The sequence below is a fragment of the Neofelis nebulosa genome, chromosome 3 (assembly GCF_028018385.1).
Source record: "Neofelis nebulosa isolate mNeoNeb1 chromosome 3, mNeoNeb1.pri, whole genome shotgun sequence".
NCBI lineage: Eukaryota > Metazoa > Chordata > Mammalia > Carnivora > Felidae > Neofelis > Neofelis nebulosa.
In genome coordinates, this window is record NC_080784.1 from 53,445,677 (window position 1) to 53,465,811 (window position 20,135).

Here is a 20,135-nt window from a genome sequence, read left to right on the forward strand (position 1 = left end):
GAGGAAATTAAAAAAACACCTTCAAATCCAGAATACATGGCAACTAACTTTCAGTCGAGTTCAATGACCCAAGCTCCTCCCTCCCTCGGTGAGTAGTCAGAACAAACTGTCCTGACAGAAATGTTTCAAAGGCCAGAGTCCTGTTTTCTTATATTAAAGATACATTTTATGAGGTTGTTTTCTCTCTCTATAGGTCCAGTTCATAAAACAGTCAAATTGTTTCATGTACAAAAGCAGTGCAGTCGAAGATGTTTCCAGAGTGTGCTGCGTTGTCACTCTGACGATGCTCTTCCGTCTGTTTACTCAAGTCCCAAAGTAAGTTTCTTCAGATTTCTTGATTTTTCAAGGATGACCTTCTCAGCGAAGCTGTATTTTGCAGCAAAGTCCCAGTGAACGACATAACGAGCAGGGGATCTGAGATTCCAAAATGAAGATTAGAGCCACTCAAATAGAATTTTTTGTCAAAAACACATTTCTAATAAGATCAATTCAATGTATGCATTCTGTGTCAAAATATGAACTGAAGACAGTTTTGTCTCATCTTATAAATGGCTTAATAAGATTCAGAAACAATCATACATTCAGGAACTTGAAAGGAATAAAGAATGAATTATCTGGTCATCTCAACAATTCCCCTGAAAACGTGTTATAGATTTCAGAGTCACAAAATAACAATCCCAGGTTCCCAGTAACTATGTTAATTTGAAGTGCACATTTTACACCATTAATGTGACATCCTATGACACGGGGGAAAAGTCACAGTTAGAAACCTTTATAATAATTCGAGGTTTTAGAAGAAATATGCTCATTTTAAAAACAGAACATCAAGATTCAACTTACTATGGAATAAACCCCCCTGTGCCAGTAGGAAGGAGATACTACCCAGGAGGCTGTGCCACACACAAATGCCTCAGGCTCTCTTTTTACCACTGTACATGTGGGGCAGCGTTTTGTGAACGACGTCTGCTCCATTACGTTACAGAGCTCTGGACATGGGGCTTCAGTTCAATGAGTAAGGCAGTAAGCGTCCTTCAAGATTTGAAGCTCCATTCGAGAACCCCTGACAGACAGTTGACAATAAAGTCAAGAGCAAGGTCAGAAGTAAAATGAAGATGATCTTGTAGATCAGGGCTTCCTGACCTGACAGCCAAGGGCGGTCCCTCTACCCTCAGAAATTGCAGTCTTGCTGGGGAAAGGATCCATAGTTACCTTCAGGTTTTCAAAAGGGGGTCGAAAAGTGCCGAAATACCAAGAACCACTGTTCTAGGCTCACATTCTGTGTGTGTCCCTACGCACTTACTGTATCCAAATTTACAAAGATCCGTTCCTCTCTGGGTAAACGAGCTTAGATTTCTACATTTTCACAGTGATGTGCCAGACTATGGAGTAGAGTGACCCAAGAAGGTACACATTTTCTCACTAAAATTGTTACAGTACAACTAAGGACAACATTAGACAAATATCAGGTTTTATTTAGAAGTTTCTAGTAATACTAGCAACCATCAAATACTGATTATAGTCATGCCATCAATTCTCTACTATGCTCTGTAGTCTACATTACTCTCTAACGTTGCAAAATAGAGACAAAAGATCCAGATTTTATAATATTTTCCTAGTATCTACAATACTTATTTTGAATTATATTCATTTTTGAGCTGCATACCCATTTGTAACACACTACAATAAATGTCAAACTCTGTGTTAGGAAATCCATTAATATTTCCCCAGATCACATAACACTGTCCTTACAATACTGCAGTGTGCTAGTGTGAACTACCCTAATGAGTCTAAGAATGCCTACTATCCAAGGGATTTCATATTCTATCTCATAATCTCCAGGAAATTAATTTCCTTCCCTTATTATACCTTAGTTAGCTATGTAAGGGGTTATCCCCCACCCCCACCCCCACCATTTTTTAATTCTTGGGCTCTTAAATTTTCCCCCCTCTTGGGTCTCTTTCATTTGTACTCAAAGTGTTCAGAATCTAAGAAGGTTTTTAAAATATTCATTTCAGTATAGACCAACTTTTTTCCTGTCTGTCTAATTCCTTCTGGGTATATCAAATGCCGAGGCCCAGTCAATACTGTGGCTAGAATTGGCTAAGAGGAAACACCTCTATTGATAAAAGTATCACAGAAGGAGAGTTTTTAAAAAGCCAGTTGTAATGGGAAAGCAGCAAAGAGGCAACACACATTTAAATTAAAATGTAACCTGATTTTTAAAAATCTAATGTCTTCATTGTGCCACCTATTAAATATACCTATCAGTCAAATCCTCTTAAAGCAAAGCAAAGTAAAGCAAAGGGGTGGAGGGTGTATTTTATTTAGTTCTGGAAGTCTTCTAATAGAAACGTTATGAAAACTTGGGTTATACACCAACTTCCGTATTACTGGATAATCTACCAATAATAAACCTTGTAATAGTCAAATACATTAACATTCTACTGGACTACCTCAGTCTTTTCCTATGATCCTTTTTCAGGCTGTTCTAAATACAGTCTTAAAAATCAATTTTTTCCTCAGTTTTGGTCAAAGGGGTATAGAGGCTGTTGTATCATTTGACCATCAAAATAACTGCCCCAGAAAATTCCTCAAATCTGTTAATCCCAGCAGGAACAGGTCAGGGAACAAGTCAACCACTGACTGTCACCCAAGGACTGTCTGACTCTCCTATCAAATAACAAGTTCTCCAGCCATTCCTATGGTTAAGCATAAGCATACCCTAGCTCACATTCTGGGCCTATGTGAAAGTGCGCCCACAGTTTTAAAACAGTATGTTCAGGTACACAGAATGGAGCTAACTTTCGAATTTTTAAGGGGAAATATTCTTTCTTGGAGATTAAAATTTGTTTTTCCTCCTTTTCATTTACATGGTCTATCTCTTGGCCATTTTACTTTCCCCTTAACCCATTCGCCCAACAAAAGGGAGAGAGGGAAGAGGTAAAACTGAACAGTTCTTTTTCCTCCCTATTAGCACTTCTGTTCCTAGATAATAATATCCAAGGAGAAAATCGGCAGCGTTTTGTCACAAGTATATTTGGATATAATCTGTATATTCGAATACAGACCGTTCTGAGGTCATTTCCAGGCTGAAATTTTATAATTACTATCTCTAGGACTGTCACTTGATCTCTTCCTGTTCAATAATTACCACTGATCTAAGTAAGCTACACTGCACAGTAGTAGAAAGGTAAAGGAGCTGAACAAACTGGCCCAAGGGGTGGGGGAATACATAAACTGCCTGGGAAAATACGGGGTCCATAAAAACCCCCAAATCTTCAAAATAGGACTATCTCCAGAGAATGACACTAATACTGATAGATGACAATTTGAGATATGCATGTCAACTTAGAAACACAAAATTATAATACCTAGTCTTTTATATACTTTTTATTAAATCTACTGATTCACCTAGTAAGCCATTATATACACAAAACAATAATTTCCAGAGTTCCTAAATATTTCCAACATATTCAACTTAGGGATCCAAGATTCTGAACATGCCATCACCAAAAAAAATTGCAAACCTAAAAAACAAAAAGGAAAAAAAATTAAACAATGTCAAAAGGAAAAAACTTTCTAAGGTCAATATTTACTTTTATAATTTTCAAAATGACATTTTAAAGTTAATGTTTCTTTCTCATCTTACAGTTATAAGCTCTTAAGTCTAACATTAAAGTTAGAAACAAGGCAGTTTACTTATTAAAAAATATTAAACTATACTCATATATATCACCTATTTAATATTTATTGGGTCCAAATATCTTCACATTTACAATTTCAGTCTTTAAATTAAAGTGGCATCAGTTCTATATTTTCTGTTAATAAGCTATTATTATGGTGACAGATATCCAGATGTATAAATGAGGTTACTGATTTCATTCTTATATAACACATGCCTTTAGAAACCACATTTTTAGCCAATTAATAGTGGTTAAAGTCTTTGTACTTCTATCACATTCATTTTTAGCACATGAAATAGAAATATAAAAGATGACCTTCAAAGTTCTTCTAACTTCAAACAGGGTCAACTAGATAGGCTTTATTTGAGGGGAAAAAAAAAAAGTGTTTGGGTAAACATAAGAAACAAGAATTTCAAAAAAATAAAAACAATCTATCTGTTTCTTATTAAAGCATTAACACACAAAAGTGAACTATATGAACAATTCTGCTACTACAGGCTTAAAAACTATGTTTTTAGATTGGCCTGTTTAATTTTTCCATAGAAAAGCAAGAGGTCAGAGTTCACATTTCCAGAAGAATTAAAACAACACATAGGGAGATCTAGAAAACAAAGGAAAACTGCTTTTCTTCGGAACAAAGCTAGACTGACTGACTGAAGGCTAAACCAAGATCACAGATAGAAGATAACTACACTGTTGTGAGCCTAAGTGGTGCCTGGATTTGCATGGCATGTGATTAAGTCTGTCATCACAGAAAGCCACATATACAAATAAAAATACATTTTAAAACTTTGAGTCACTCTCAACATCTGCGAAAATACTGTTTATAAGATATTATTTGTAATACTCTTTATAAGAAAATACTGTTTGTAGAGAAATGAGGTAATGTAGCACTATACCAACAACCGAGACCCTAGAAGAAAACATGGAAAGAAGCATGACTTTAAAAAATATATTAATGCTGTCACAGTTCCATAGAATTTGCCCCCCCCCCACCCCCACCCCATTACCCTCTGGAAGGGGATGACAATTTCATTTTCTTGGCATGCCATCAATTAAACAAACATATAATTCAGGCTAAATATAAGTAAACTTGTGATACTATTTTTGCTATTAACACTATTACATGTAGTACAAGAAATAACAAGTAACCATTTATTCTGAAAAGATGGCTTTGCATAAAATCTGAACTTGAGCAAAGACCCTATTGGAATTCTATTCCCAGCGGGATTCAGCCTAGTAATTGCCACATCAACATTATTTTAACAGGACCTGGACCACTGGAATAAACTTAATAAATAGTAGCACTCTCTCAAAAAAGTTTTACTGTAATAAAAGCAAACAGTGCTATTCTCAACTATAAAATACATTTTGAACTAAGATACCGGTAATAATTAAAGTAGAGCTAACTGATACTACTAACATTCTTAATAGGACTTTACATCTTAAATAGAAAAACAAAAACACATACATAAGACATTAAAATTCTTTATGACAGCAAAAGAAAGTTGTGACAAGAACCCTAACTTCCTAGTCTGAAACGCCTCACAAGTCTGGAGCCCCTTCTAAGAGCAAACCCTATCATTTTTCAAAGGAAGAAAATTATTTCAATCTGCAAATTCCTAATGGCTCAGGCGTTTTCACAGAATACAGATTTTGTCACTAATTAAGTAGCTCACTAAAAAGTTCAAACAACTATACAAGGCTTACCATGTAGATTTACACAACTCTTCACCTGAGACCCAGTTTAGTTAGGGTATATTAGCATATTGTTTAATACTTTTTGTTTGTAACTTAAAGAATTTGTTTTAATCTTAAAGAGGAAGGAATTGGGATAAGAGAACAGACATGGAAAAACATGAAGGCCTCTCTTTCTCTTAGGTTTTGCCATTACCATTCTGTTTGAAGTGGTTTCAGGACGAGGCGATCGCACACCTTCTAGTCAGAAATCAGATGGCCTCAAAACAACCTCATTTCAGTCTTAGGCCTCATGTCTTTCGCTTAGAGCTAAAAATAAAAATACATGTGAATGAACAAATGAGCATGGAATGAAATCTCTAACATGACACTAAAATAGAAAATATCAGAAGCCATTTTTATCACAGAAAAATGAAAACATACACATTTCTATGCAGAGCATCACAATCCTATTTAGAAGGAAAGAGTACTCTTCTTGCCCGTCAGCTGCTGGCTCTGATAGTAACAATGACAATTTAATACCAAAGGTGGTTCCACAAAGCTACAGTAGTATTACACTCATCTCCTGAGATTCTGAAACATCCCCCCCTCCTTTTTTCACAAAGTTAACTACAACAGTACCATTAATGAATCTAATGACATTAGATAGCAACTCAGCTCTTTTTATGCAAATAAACCAAGGCGAGCAAAGAAAGCATAATGCTGAAACAGAACAATGGGCTGGCCCTAGAAATATTATTTTTCTGTATTTAGAAACTCTGAATTCCAACAGCAACAATGGTGGTACATGAAAATTAACTTGTTTCTACAATCAAAATAAGGCATTCACTCACTCTACAAATATTGAATGTTTCTAAGTGCTGGAAACCAAATGCTGAATAGGAAAGCCGGGTTCCAGACCTCAGCAAGTGGCATCCTGGCTTTCTATCTCCTAAGTTTTTGTCTCAAGTCTGGGCTCTATATTGCGAAGGAGACAGAAAATAAGGATTGCTATGTTTCCACGAAAGGGAGGAGGGCAGTATATATGACAAGAGAATGACACTACAGGGTTTAAAACAAAATCCACTGAGAAGCCTAAATCTTATGCTGTAAGTGACGTCCAGTCAGTATTTGGTCTCTGCAATGCGAAGCTTATATTTTCAAAATCCTCATTAATCCTGAAAATTAATTCTCCTTCATTTGTAGAGCATGGTAGTTTCAATCCTCAAGATAAATGTCTCGTATTATTTGGTAAGGTGAAATCTGCCAAGCACCTTCAACAGTCACTTAACAGGGGAATACTTCATTCAACAGAAGCCATATTTTAAAATGCAGAAATTCTGTTGCCAAAGTTACACTTTAAGAACTGGCCTTAACTATAACATAATGAAGACAAATTGCTTATGAGATTTTTTTTTACACCATGCATATACTTTGGTTAAACAGAATTAATACATCATCACTAGAGTCTGTACTAACATTACTGCTTAATGCTTTGCATTTCTCTGCTGGATCTATGTATACCAATGAAAGTCTTTAATTTTGCGGAACACGGTACATTACCAAAACACATCAAAATCAATCAATTTAAGCTCAATGTTCACCTTAAATAAAGAGTAGTAAAAAGATTTCTGAATTAGCTTAGCTTCTGCAGTTTTTCATGTGAAGTCCAAGTACATTTAGTATCTAGACAAAAGTTACAAAATTAAATGGCTTGACTCTGAAGTTTATAGGTTTCTGAACCATTCTTTAAAGTAATAACTTGCCATTTCCACGTAAATATTTAAAGAAAAGAACTGTTTTGAGGTATACCTAGGTTTTAGAATATGGTTTGCACTAAGTGAAAATGTATTTTTTTTAATCAACAAAGCTTTTGAAAGTTCATAAAATGATTCTAACCGTTTTGTATTTTGATGCACTCAAATTTTAACCAAGGAAAACTGAATGCTGGCCTTATTTGGAAGCAGTTCCTACTTCTTCCTTTCCCACATGCATCACAGATTCCCTACCCCTTTCATTTTCAGTAAATTCCAGAGAAAACATAACTAATTGATAGACACACTTCTCCTACTCTATGCCTCGAACACTCACTTATTTGTAAGTCCCAAATTTGTCCCGCTTCCATCAAGAAAACCTATCATTTAGCTCACAGCTCCTCTCAACTCAGGTTTGCTACCATTCTTTGGCAAAAACAAAAGCAACCAGAGGCTTCACTGGCCTCTCCAAAACTTGGATCTTTTCTTTAAGTAGCTTTCATTCCTTTTTGCATCAATGATAGTCCATTTTGTTCTACAAGTTACAGTCCTATCATTTCCCTGAACCAATCCACCCAGCCCAGAGGATGTAACCATTATTTCTTGAATTCTACAACTTTCACTACTGCCACTTTGATCAAGGCCTTTCATGATGAAGTCATGAGATTTTATGACTCAGAAGACATGATTTACAGCTTATTGAGGCAAGTAATATTATACTCCATCTTAAGTTATACTAATCATAAAACTCCACTTGTCACATCAGGAATGTCACTCTGAGGTCTCCCATTTAATACAATCAATGGGGACACCTGGGTGGCTCAGTCGGTTAAGCATCTGACTTCGGCTCCGGTCATGATCTCACAGTTCGTAAATTCGAGCCCTGCATCAGGCTCTGTGCTGACAGCTCAGAGCCTGGAGCCTGCTTCAGATTCTGTGTCTCCCTCTCTCTCTGCCCCTCCCCTGCTCATGCTTAGTCTCTCTCAAAAATAAAAAAATTAAAAAATTAAAAAAATAAAAACCACTAATAAGATCAACGAATTCCAGTAAGTTAGTTCCATTACACAGAGAATAGATATCTATGGGTTCAAGATGTTAACTGCTGTGAAGGAATTAACACCCAAGGCTATGACATATGACAGAGCATCAACAGGGGGTTTAGATTGGGCTGCCACTCTGCACAACCTCAGCAGGTGCTCTTCTCTTCCTGGGCTAGGTGTTCTGGCATACAGAGCTCTGTGGTCTTAGCATACAGCAGTGCTGGTGAGGTCTCTTGTTGGAAACAGCATTTAAGCTGAGATCTAAAAGCTGAACAGGAAATGGCTAGGCAAAGAATAAGAGAGGTAGCATTCCACATAGAGGGAACTAACTATGTGAAAGTCCTTGGACAGGAAAGAATATGGTGACTTGGGAGGATCAGAAAGAAGGGCAATGAGGACCGAGCACACACACGGAAGAAGAACAAACAGGTATGAGCCAGACTAACCAGTCTCAAATGGCACGATGAGGATTTGGGGCTTTAATCTAAGTGCAATGGGGACTGCATTTATCACCCTTAACCATCTAGCTCTTTGCAGCATGATTACTACTCATACGTATTCTCTTAACAGCCAGCCATACACTTCTAACACACAGGGTCTTCTCAGTTCTCAGGAACTGACTACAAGCATACCCCAGAGGCACTGCAGGTTTGGTTCCAGACTAGCACAATGAAGCAAAGTCAAATGATTTTTGGTTTCCGTGCATATAAAAGTTATGTTTACGCTACACTGTAGTCTATTAAGTGTGCAATAGCATTATGTCTAAAAAGGCCATGTACATAATCATACCTTAATTTAAAAGCACATTATTGCTAAAAAAAATTCTAACCATCATTTGAGCTTTCAGAGAGTCCTAATCACTGATCACAGATCACCATAACAAATATAATAACAATGAAAAAGCTTGAAATATTGTGAGAATTACCAGAATGTAACAGAGACATGAAGTGAGCAAATGCTGCTGGAAAAATGGCACTGAAAGACTTGCTTGACGTTGGGCTGCCACAAACCTTCAATGAGTTAAAAAAAAAAAAAAAAAAAAAAAAATGCAGTACCTGTGAAGTACAATAAAGTAAAAGCACAATAAGACAAGGAATGCCTACGTTCAGCTTCTGAAATGGCTTCCACCCTGAGCTTGAAAACATAAGCTGTCACCGATTTTCCTGTCTTCTGCGTCTCTCAGTATTTAGCTTAACATTCTATACGTACTAGGTATTCAAAGTTTGCACAGAGACAAATCAGTCTTGGAAGAAAACAGACTGATGAAAAATTAATCACGACAGTACAAAATGCAATCATATTTAATAAGATTCTCTATTAGATGTCTATTTGAAATTGCTTTAATTCAACTTATGGACTTGCCTGATTTTCTCTTGTGGGGATGAACTATTTATGAACTCCAGAAATTTCTTTAAACAAATGCCCAATTATAACTTTATTAGTCCACAAACACAATGCTGAGATGGCCCGGCCGTTCTCTGTGCTCACCACCGGGTGTAAGTATGGCAGTGGCCTCGTTCCTCCATAGTATACCTATAAAAACTAGACAACCGGCACCCAGCTAAAATGTACATTCAACTGAAAAGCAGGACTCCTCTGTTCTTCTGTTACAGACAATACAAGCCAACGACCTCTCACATTAAACTAGCCATCACGTTCTGCAAGTTATTGTAGGTACGCTTTACATAGGGGCAATCTATCATTTAGAAACTGTAGAATATGCTATTTCTTCCATTTTTGATAATTTTAACAAACGCTAAAAGTCAAGGGCCACCACACTTATAGATTTTAGCAGGAAATTACCATACTTCTGTTCTAAATGAAGATAAGCACCGAGTATTTTCACCTTATTCTGGTAGGTAGGGCAAGATGTCAAATTTGCTGGGTTCAACATTTAACGGCTCTGCCCACATCCCACGGATCTATTGGTACAGACTTAGAAAGAAATGTAGGATTTGTTTATTTTAAATAGGAATACACTTCCTCTACCATGAGTTGCAGATATTTCAGCTCTTTCAAAGCAGATCTTTTTGTGTCTGCAGAATGATCTGAGTTGTGCCCAGAATCAGGCCATCATATAATTACACTTAATTAGATATTTTCTACACAAAACAAATAAAAATGTACTTTCATGGTTCTCATACTAAGTCCCCCATATTATGTGTCTTTATAACCAAGAGTGATAACTCTAGAAAGATTAAATGTTATTGGTTTAAAAAATTCTCATCTGCTTCACACTTGGTTTTAAATGGGTTAAAAAGACCAGATTTTGCACATTTTGAAGTTTAACATGGATATGGGTCCGAAGTCTAGTTTTCACAGCAGTAGATAGGATGTTTACAGGCCTTCGAAGCTTCCGCCGCGCTAACAGACAGATAGCGTTGTCCAAAAGATATGATCAGACTAATAACTAAACACCCAACAACCGGGTGGCACAATCTGACCGGGACAGGAAAAAGAGTCCGTATTTAGTACTGGAGCAGAAAACAGTGCCAGTGCAGCAAAACAGACGCATGCTGCCCTAAAGTAGAAACATCTGTCACAAATTCAGGCTCTGTGACGTACAGCCCATGATGGTCTAAATGGGAACTTTACAGTGTGAAATGACCATGTCATTTTGTGGTAGTTCCCGACAACACAGACAACAAGTACAGCCCCGTCTTGATAGGAAAAATCTGTTGTAAGACGGCCGACAGGACTGACAGGGGCATTCCAGTCCCCAACCCAAGACTCCCCTTCCAGGTTCTTCTTCCCACCCCCCTTGGCGCGCACACCAAATTACTATTAATGAGGAATGCGGAAGTAACACACTATAAATCGTTCCCTCTGCTTACGCTCGGGGATCAAACCTCTGGAATGGGATCTCCTCTGAGCCCGCGGATTTGAAATAAACCCCTGCCTTCCAAGATCCCCGAGTGCCGCTTGGGTCTTCTGCCTGGGGATCCAGACCAGGTTCCGTAACAGCCTGGGCTCCTGAGAAGAAAAAGGCCGTAGGAATGAAGAACACTGAGGGACAGTAAAAACTGTTGGCACCTTCCTGGTCTCAGGCAGTAGCTGTACTAATCTAATAAAAAGAAAGCAACTGGGAAGGACTCACAGACTTTAACTGCCTACACGAAGTGCCACCCCTTCCAGCGTCCTTTCTGTTAAGAGCTAACAGCATTCTTCACAATTTGTTCCCTTCCTCACCAGCCACAGCCCCTCTACACTGGAAACGCTCCTTAGTCGTGGAGGGCCATGGCAGCCACTATGATCCCCTGGGGGAATAACTTCAGTCTCCTAAATTGAATGACAAATCATCATTTAAAAATATTTTGTATTATGGAAAATTTCAAACGTATACAAAAGTAAACAGACGAGTGCAATGAACCCTCAAGTACCCTCAACTCTGTTTCACAACTAAGCTAATCAACATCCTGCCCTTTCTGTTTCACCAGTGTCTCTGTCTACTCCTTACTCCCCAACTAATGAGGATTGTTAGTTTCCTTTTTTGGCGCTGGAGGTAAAATTTACAACTAAGTTGTTTTTTTTTGTTTGTTTGTTTGTTTGTTTTTGTGGACAACCACCTTGACCATTTTTAAATCGTGCAGTTTGGTGGTAATAAATATATTCACCACTACCCATTGTCGCCACTACCACCACCCATTTCCAGAATTCGTTTCATCTTGCAAAACTGAAACTCTGCAGCCATTCAACAGTAACTGCCCATTGCTTCTCCCCATCTTCCCCAACAGCCACCTTCTACCTTCAGTCTATGAATGAGACTACTCTAGGACCCTCCTCACACAAGAATCCTACAGTAAAGCATCCTTTTGTATCTAGTTTCTTTCACTTGACATAATGTCCTCCAGTTATGTTTGTTTTGTTAATGCATGCTTTCTTTTTTTAAGTTTATTTATTCATTTTGAGCGGGAGAAAGTAAGCTGGCAGTGGGGGTGGGGGGTGGAGAGCAGACAGAATCCCAAGCAGGCTCCGTGATGTCAGCACAGAGCCCAATGCGGGGTTCCATCCCATGAAAGGCGAGATCATGACCTGAGCTAAAATCAAGAGTTGAACACTTAACTGACGAAGCCATCCAGGCGCCCCTGCACCTTTCCTTTTAAATTAGCTGAATAATACTCATTTGTATGTACAGACCATGTTTTATCTACTTATCAATCAATGAACGCTTGGGTTGCTGCCACCTTTTGACTATTGTGAATAACACTGCTATGAACATTGAGTGTACAAATACTCTCAAGACCCTTGCTTTCAATTCTTCTGAGTATATACTCAGAAGGAGAACTAATGGCTCATCTACTTTTCAGTTTTTGAGGGACCTCTAAACTGTTTTCCATAGCACATTCCCACTAATAGTGTACAAGGATGATAAACAATTACTTTTAAGACAACTGAAACTTGATAAAAATTTGGAGTACACAAATTTTACATATGTTACATAACTTTTTCAAACACAACTGACTGGCTGGAGTCCCAATCTGTTAGCAAGTATTTCAAGATCCCTAATAATCTATCACCATTCTTTACATATTTCTTTTTTTTTTTAAATTTTTTAATGTTTATTCATTTTTGAGAGATAGAGACAGAGTGTGAGTGGGGAAGGGGCAGAGAGAGAGGGAGACCCAGAATCCGAAGCAGGTTCCAGGCTTTAAACTGTCAGCACAAGCCCGACATGGGCCTTGAACCCAAGAACTGCAAGATCATGACCTAAACCGAAGTCAGACTGAGCCACCCAGATGCCCCTCCATATTTCTGACTAAATGTTTTCTTCTAATCAGGCTGGTTTAAGCAGACTATATTACACAATATTAGATTTATAGCTCACTCAATGCTAAAAATATTAACAGTACAGGAATTAAAAGACCTAAATGAAAATACAGTGGAATGCTACTTGGGGCTCCCAAAGAAAAACTACCCTTAAGACAGCTGTATCTTAACCTGTAGCCTTGACAGATACCAGCTAGTCATTAAATAATAGATTTCCTGTTGTTCTTACCAAAGTCAGAAAAACACAAACTACTTTTAAATCACAAAAATGCCATAACAAAATATATCAGTTAAAACTCAAAGTTAAAATAACAGCTTTTGGAAAAATTTCTGGAAACATTCCATAAGGCAGCAAGCAATCTACTACAGTTCTCTCAAATAAGCAAACAGCCTCTTGGGGTAATGCCGAAAAGTTGTAGTGTTGGCAATGTTTTCCTAGGGAAAAACTAAGGAAGGAAAAATAAACACACAATTATATTTACTGTTTAGTAACAGAATAAACAAATTCACTAACGCTCTAAAATTTAAATGACTAAAAGTACATGCCCCACATATAAATAAAAATACAATATTTTTCGGGGTGCCTGGGTGGCGCAGTCTGTTGGGCGTCCGACTTCAGCCAGGTCACGATCTCGCGGTCCGTGGGTTCGAGCCCCGCGTCAGGCTCTGGGCTGATGGCTCAGAGCCTGGAGTCTGTTTCCGATTCTGTGTCTCCCTCTCTCTCTGCCCCTCCCCCGTTCATGCTCTGTCTCTCTCTGTCCCAAAAATAATAAATGTTGAAAAAAAAAAATACAATATTTTTCATGACAATTTGCTTTCAGTTGCTGAACTTATGACTGCAGAACTTATGCTCTTGTAAAGTTAAATTGGAAAAATCCTATTCAGTATATTTTACAAAAAAGATTTGTTTTCTTTTTAACGTTTTAGTTTTGAGACAGACAGAGACAGAGCACCAGCAGGGGAAGGGCAGAGTGAGAGGGAAACACAGAATCCCAAGCAGGTTCAGTCTCTGAGCTGTCAACACAGAGCCCAAAGCGGGGCTCGAACTCGGGAACGGCATGATCATGACCTGAGCAGAAGTCAGACACTCATCTAACTGAACCACCCAGGCACCCCCAAATAAAGATTTATTTAATTAGGGAATTCTATTTTAAAACAAATACTCGAATCTGCTTTTCTACTTCAAACTGGACAGTCAACTAAAGTAGATAAAACTGCATGAAGATATGCCCCACCTTTAGGACCATCTGCTACATTGTAAAGCCTGAAGTTTCTTCAATGCCATCACCAACCTCAAACTGGACCTAAGAACAGAAATACTCATTGGCTGATACACACGTCGATTAAAAATTCAAGTGTGCCAGAGTTTAAGATACTTTACCATCAAAAAATATACATCTTCTGTATTTTACATTTTCAAAGGGACTGAATCTCCTGAAGAAACCTGAATTTGTGTTGCCTCTTCAGGGGTGGCTTTTCCTCGGTAATTGTCACAGTCATCCCACTTCATCTCAGTAAGGTATCTGCTCAAATGCTAACTCCTCAGGGAGGGCACCCTATCCAATCAATCTGTCTAAAATCAAACAGCCCTTCCTACTCACCCCTTCCCAGTCAACCCAGAGCCCCTTCTGTGTCCTGCCATTTTCTTCCCAGAATAATGTACTGCTAACATTATCCCATAGTTTAACTCATTTATTTTCTATCTCCCCTACCAGAATTGATTCTAGTTTCCTGGCATTTATATCTGAAACTATATTTTATGGTATAATCATTCAAGGAAGAAAAAAAGCTTTAATGCTATTCTATTATCTAGAGGGTAGATCGTATACTTTACCCACTTTACTCTATCTGCAAAATAGCAAACCAGGATACTGTTACGGCTAAGTTTCTACCCATAACCTGTGATGGACCCGAGGTCATCAATAACTCACCCATCTCTGAGACAACTCAACGTGAATGCAGTTACACCTCAATTAAACACACAACACAACCAACTAGAAACAAGCACATATTGCCTATCTTTTTTGAAGTACAGAAACCACAAGCAGAAGCTGGAGAAACAATTATTACAGGGGCTCCTCAATAGAATATTTATAAAGGTTTTTGTCAAAGTTCCAGACAGTACTGTAACTGGTTGATCAAGTAATTATAAAAGCCAAACCCTGTGAATACAAGAGTACTTGAGGGTTAGTAAAGATGAAGAGAAGTTACGAAAGCAATCCCTATCAAAATAACACCAGCATTCATCACAGAGCTAGAACAAACAATCCTAAAATTTGTATGGAACCAGAAAAGACCCCAAATAGCCAAAGCAATCTTGAAAAAAAAAACCCGAAGCTGGAGGCATCACAATCCCGGACTGCAAGCTGTATCACAAAGCTGTAATCATTAAGACAGTATGGTACTGGCACAAAAACAGACACTCAGATCAATGGAACAGAATAGAGAATCCAGAAATGGACCCACAAACGTATGGCCAACTAATCTTTGACAAAGCAGGAAAGAATATTCAGTGGAATAAAGACAGTCTCTTCAGCAAGTGGTGCTGGGAAAACTGAGCAGCGACATGCAGAAGAATGAATCTGGACCACTTTCTTACACCATACACGAAAATAAACTCAGTGGATGAAAGACCTCAATGTAAGACAGGAAGCCATCAAAATCCTCAAGGTGAAAGCAGGCAAAAATCTCTTTGATCTTGGCCGCAGCAACTTCTTACTCAACACCTCTCTGGAGGCAAGGGAAACAAAAGCAAAAATGAACTATTGGAACCTCATCAAAATAAAAAGCTGCTGCACAGCAAAGGAAAACAATCAGCAAAACTAAAAGGCAACCGACAGAAGGTATTTGCAAACGACATATCAGATAAAGGGTTAGTATCCAAAATCTATAAAGAACTTCTCAAACTCACTACCCAAAAAACAAATAATCCACTGAAGAAATGGGCAAAAGACATGAATGAACACTTTTCCAAAGATGACATCCAGATGGCTAACAGACACATGAAAAGATGCTCAACATCACTCATCATCAAGGAAATACAAATCAAAACGACAATAAGATAACACCTCACACCTGTCAAAATGGCTAACATGAACAACTCAGACGACAACAGATGTTGGCAAGGATGCAGAGAAAGAGAATCTCTTTTGCACTGCAATGGGAATGCAGTGGGAATGCAAACTGGTGCAGCCACTCTGGAAAACAGCATAGAGTTTCCTCAAAAAACTAAAAATAGAACTACCCTACCACCCAGCAACTGCACCACTAGGTATTTATCCAAGGGATACAGGTATGCTGTTTCAAAGAGGCACAGGCACCCCCATGTTTATAGCAGCACTATCAACGATAGATAGCCGAAGTATGGAAAGAGCCCAAATGTCCATTGATGGATGAATAGATAAAAAAGAGGTGGTGTATATATATACATATGTACACACACACACACACACACACACACACACACACACACACACACTGGAGTATTACTCGGCAATCAAAAAGAATGAAATCTTGCCATTTGCAACTATGTGGATGGAACTGGAGGGTATTATGCTAAGCGAAATTAGAGAAAGACAAATATCATATGACTTCACTCATATGAGGGCTTTATGATACAAAACGGATGAAATAAGGGAAGGGAAGCAAAAATAATATAAAAACAGGGAGGGGGCAAAACATAAGAGACTCTTAAACATGGAGAACAAATAAAGGGTTACTGGAGGGGTTGTGGGAGGGGGGATGGGCTAAATGGGTAAGGGGCACTAAAGGAATCTACTCCTGAAATCATTGTTGCAGTATATGCTAATTTTAATGTAAATTTAAAAATAAATAAATAATAATTAAAAATAAATAAAATAAAAAATTTTTTAAAAGAATACACTTTTAAAAAGAGAGAAGTTAGGAAAAAAAGAGTTAAAAATATGAGGGGGATGGGGTGGGGGCAAAGTAGGGTGAGCAGAAGCTGGTGAGTTATCAGGCACCACAGGAAGCCCACAGGGAAAACTGGAAACAAAAGGAGGAGAGAAGGCCCACAAATAATCAAAGCTTACGCAAGGCATGGGTACATAATTTCCAGGGCCTAGCTTACAAGGGAAATGCAGGCCCTTGTTTTTAAAAACAAACAAAAAAACCCCCAAAAAACCAAAAAACAAAAAACACTTTCAGGGTAGGAGAAAAACATTAGAGCAGTTGTGGGACCCAATGCACTCCCCGGGACCCTGGCCCTGAGTATTGAGCTGCAGATTGCTCCAAGCAGCAAAAGCAGGGGAAGGCCAAAGTGAACCCCCACCTCTAAGTACAGCAGGCATTCACAGAAGCCACTGGCACTCATGGTACAATTTAAGGGGCAGAGCAAGGCCAAAATACTTCTTCAGGCATTTCCAAGTCGGTTTGTTTAACTAAGAGGGTGGGGGGAAGTGGTAACCCATTAACAGCTATTAACACAATTCCCTAGTTGAATAGAAGATTACTAAGCAGGAAACACAGTAGATACATTTTGGTGAAGAAGCATAATGAATTAGATCTGGATTCTATTACCACCCAAGAAAGATCAATATGGCTGACTGAGAGCAAGAAGACAAGAAACCCATAAATGATATCTGAAATATGTAACATAAAGAATAGGAAAGACCTAAGACTATTTCCCCTATTGACTAATACTCAGAGTTGGCCACGGTTAAAAAAAAAAATCCCATTAGGCAAGGAAATGGAGGAATTGGAGTTGGACAGGAAACAAGTTTTAATACCAGAATGGGTCTTCGGAGAGTTTAAAAAAAAAGTCTAAAATAAAGAGGAAAAAAAGAACCTCAAAAACTATCAGTTAAACACTGCCATTCCAGGAGACAAATTTGCTTACTTTGGAATTTATCTTCTAATTTCTGAAATGTGATAATGTGTAAGAAAAGACTGTCATTTTTATAAACCATGTATGTTAATTTATTTTCCTGATATCCTGATAGATTAAATGAAATACGCTTTATAAGAAAAAAACTAAAAAGAAAGAAAAAAGCTTCACAATAATATGTGGACAGTCCCTCTTTTTTGCCTTTATTTCTGATATAAGACAGCTCAATTAAACACTGTGAACAATTAAACCTGATGTTTCTGATAATGTCCACCATGTATAAAGGTAGATTCATTTGTATTCCATTTTTGTTTTTTAAATTATTTTAGCTTCTCATTATCATCTTGAAATTCAAAGGGTAGAGACATCAATTTAATAAGCAAGCCACTTATTTTGACGTCAAATAATGTATTCCCAATTTACAAACTCGAAAAGCACAAAATATTTCTAATAAATGCTTACCACTATTATTACTTTCCAAAAGGATTATCATTTCAGTATGTCCCTACAACATCCTCTATTAGTAAGACTAGAAATACTTGGTTCATCTTCCAGCAGGAAAAAAACAAAACTAAAAAGATTAAGATTCTTTAAATTACTAAAGTAAAACAAAACTTCTGGCATCTACTCTAAGACACTTTCTTCTCTCCATAAATTAGTGCATCTGAACAACAAAAATGTCTTTTACACTGAAGCACAATTATGTTCTATCTCCTTCCCTCTGGAAACTATGAAATAGCAGTGAGGTAGGCGAACAAAGGCAGAAAGAAATGTAGATAAAATTAAAATTTCCTTATAAACCTGCAGCCCACTGACAGATATTTGAGGCAGGCAGAGTAGGACATTCCTCCAGGAAATCCCCACTGTCTTAAGGTTAATGCTTTGTTAGAGGGGAAAACAACCTTAGCTTGACAATAGCTAGGCCTTCAGGGTGAGTTGTCTTTAACATATGAAAGTCCTTTTGGAAACTTCCCTGTGTCCTTACCTCCCCCAACTTCCAAGTATATAATCAGTCACTCCTCACAATCCTAGGGCAGCTCTTTTTTCCAAGGGTCCTGTCCCTGTGCTATAAGAAAACCACCTTTTTGCACCAAAGACGTCTCAAGAATTCTTTTTTGGCCATCAGCTTCGAACCCCAGTATTTCCACATGAGCAGCAGACAACATATTCAGAGAAAGGAAAATGAGCTATGTGATAGGAGAAACAATGTTCCACATTCATCTCTCAAAGCAGTGATCCTAAGAAAGCAAAGAGGGCACAAAAATGGAGAAGCTAAGTGGACCCAATTTCAACTGTGGATTGCTCCAGTATTTTGTTTTCAGAATGGTAAAGCCTGAATCTTTTAGTTAGAAAGAATCTAAAGTCATCTAGTCCAGACTTTCACCAGTGCTAGAATCCCAAGTCTAGTAAGTGGTTTATTTACAGCTTTTGTTTAAACATCTCAGAGGACAAAAAGGCTGTTTCTTTGGAAATAATCTTTTCCATTTCAGAGAGGCTCTGTTGGAAATCATTTTGGTCCTATACAATTTAGAAAAAATAAAAAATGTTACATTAATTACTTCAAGTAAAGGCCGGCTCATTTGTTTTTTTATTGTTCAATAATAGGAAGTTCCAAGGTCACGAATCTCCAGTGGTTTGTTATTCCAGTGGTTCAACAATCAAAGGCCTAGGCTCTTTTCACTCTGCCATTAGCAAGCTGGTTTAGCTCTCCTTATGGTTTCAAGATGGCTCCCATCATTCCAGGCTTCACATGCGGATATGATAATGCCCAGTATAAAAAGATTATTTCTTCCCTTCTGTAACTTTTTATCAGAGAGGAATATCTGTGTCTGAAGTTCCCTAGCACACATCTTATTGGCCAGAACTACACCTGGCCAATCACTGGCAAGGAAAATAGGTCCACTGTGATTGAGAATGATTATCATTTGCCCCACACCCCCACCCGCAGCCCCCCTGAACTGGGGTTTGCCTCTCTTGACAAAGCTATGAAGAAAGGGTAGATTACTTAAACAAAATAAAAATTCTCTTAGGAGGAAGGGAAGAGGAAAGGGCAGAGAAAGTAAAAGTGATTCAACATTTGCTTATGGGTACATGGCCTCAAAATCTGCTCTTCAGCAATTTCTACTCTAATCTCTAGATTTTTTAAAATAATTTTTTTTAAGTTTAGTTATTCATTTTGAGAGAGAGAAAGCATGAGCAGGGGAAGTGAAGTGAGAAAAGAGAGAGAGAGAGAATCCCAAGCAAACTGCACTGCCAGTGTGGAACCTGATGTGGGGCTCAAACTCAGGAACTGTGAGATCATGACCTGAGTTTGGTCATGGAAGTTGGATGCTTAACTGAGGCTACCCAAGGTGCCCCAACCCTCTAG

The 20,135-nt window shown here is 38.0% G+C and overlaps 1 protein-coding gene and 1 long non-coding RNA gene across 2 annotated transcripts in view; both read right to left on the minus strand.

Moving 5' to 3' along the window:
* The window catches only part of XKR6 (XK related 6), a 322,282-nt gene that overhangs the window by 226,410 nt on the left and 75,737 nt on the right, over nt 1–20,135 (minus strand). The window lies entirely within an intron of this gene.
* LOC131506822 (uncharacterized) overlaps nt 5,603–20,135 on the minus strand; it is an 81,493-nt gene continuing 66,960 nt past the window's right edge. Inside the window, exon 3 of the long non-coding RNA XR_009259163.1 lies at nt 5,603–5,690. This is a non-coding gene — a long non-coding RNA (uncharacterized LOC131506822). The remainder of the gene's footprint in view (nt 5,691–20,135) is intronic.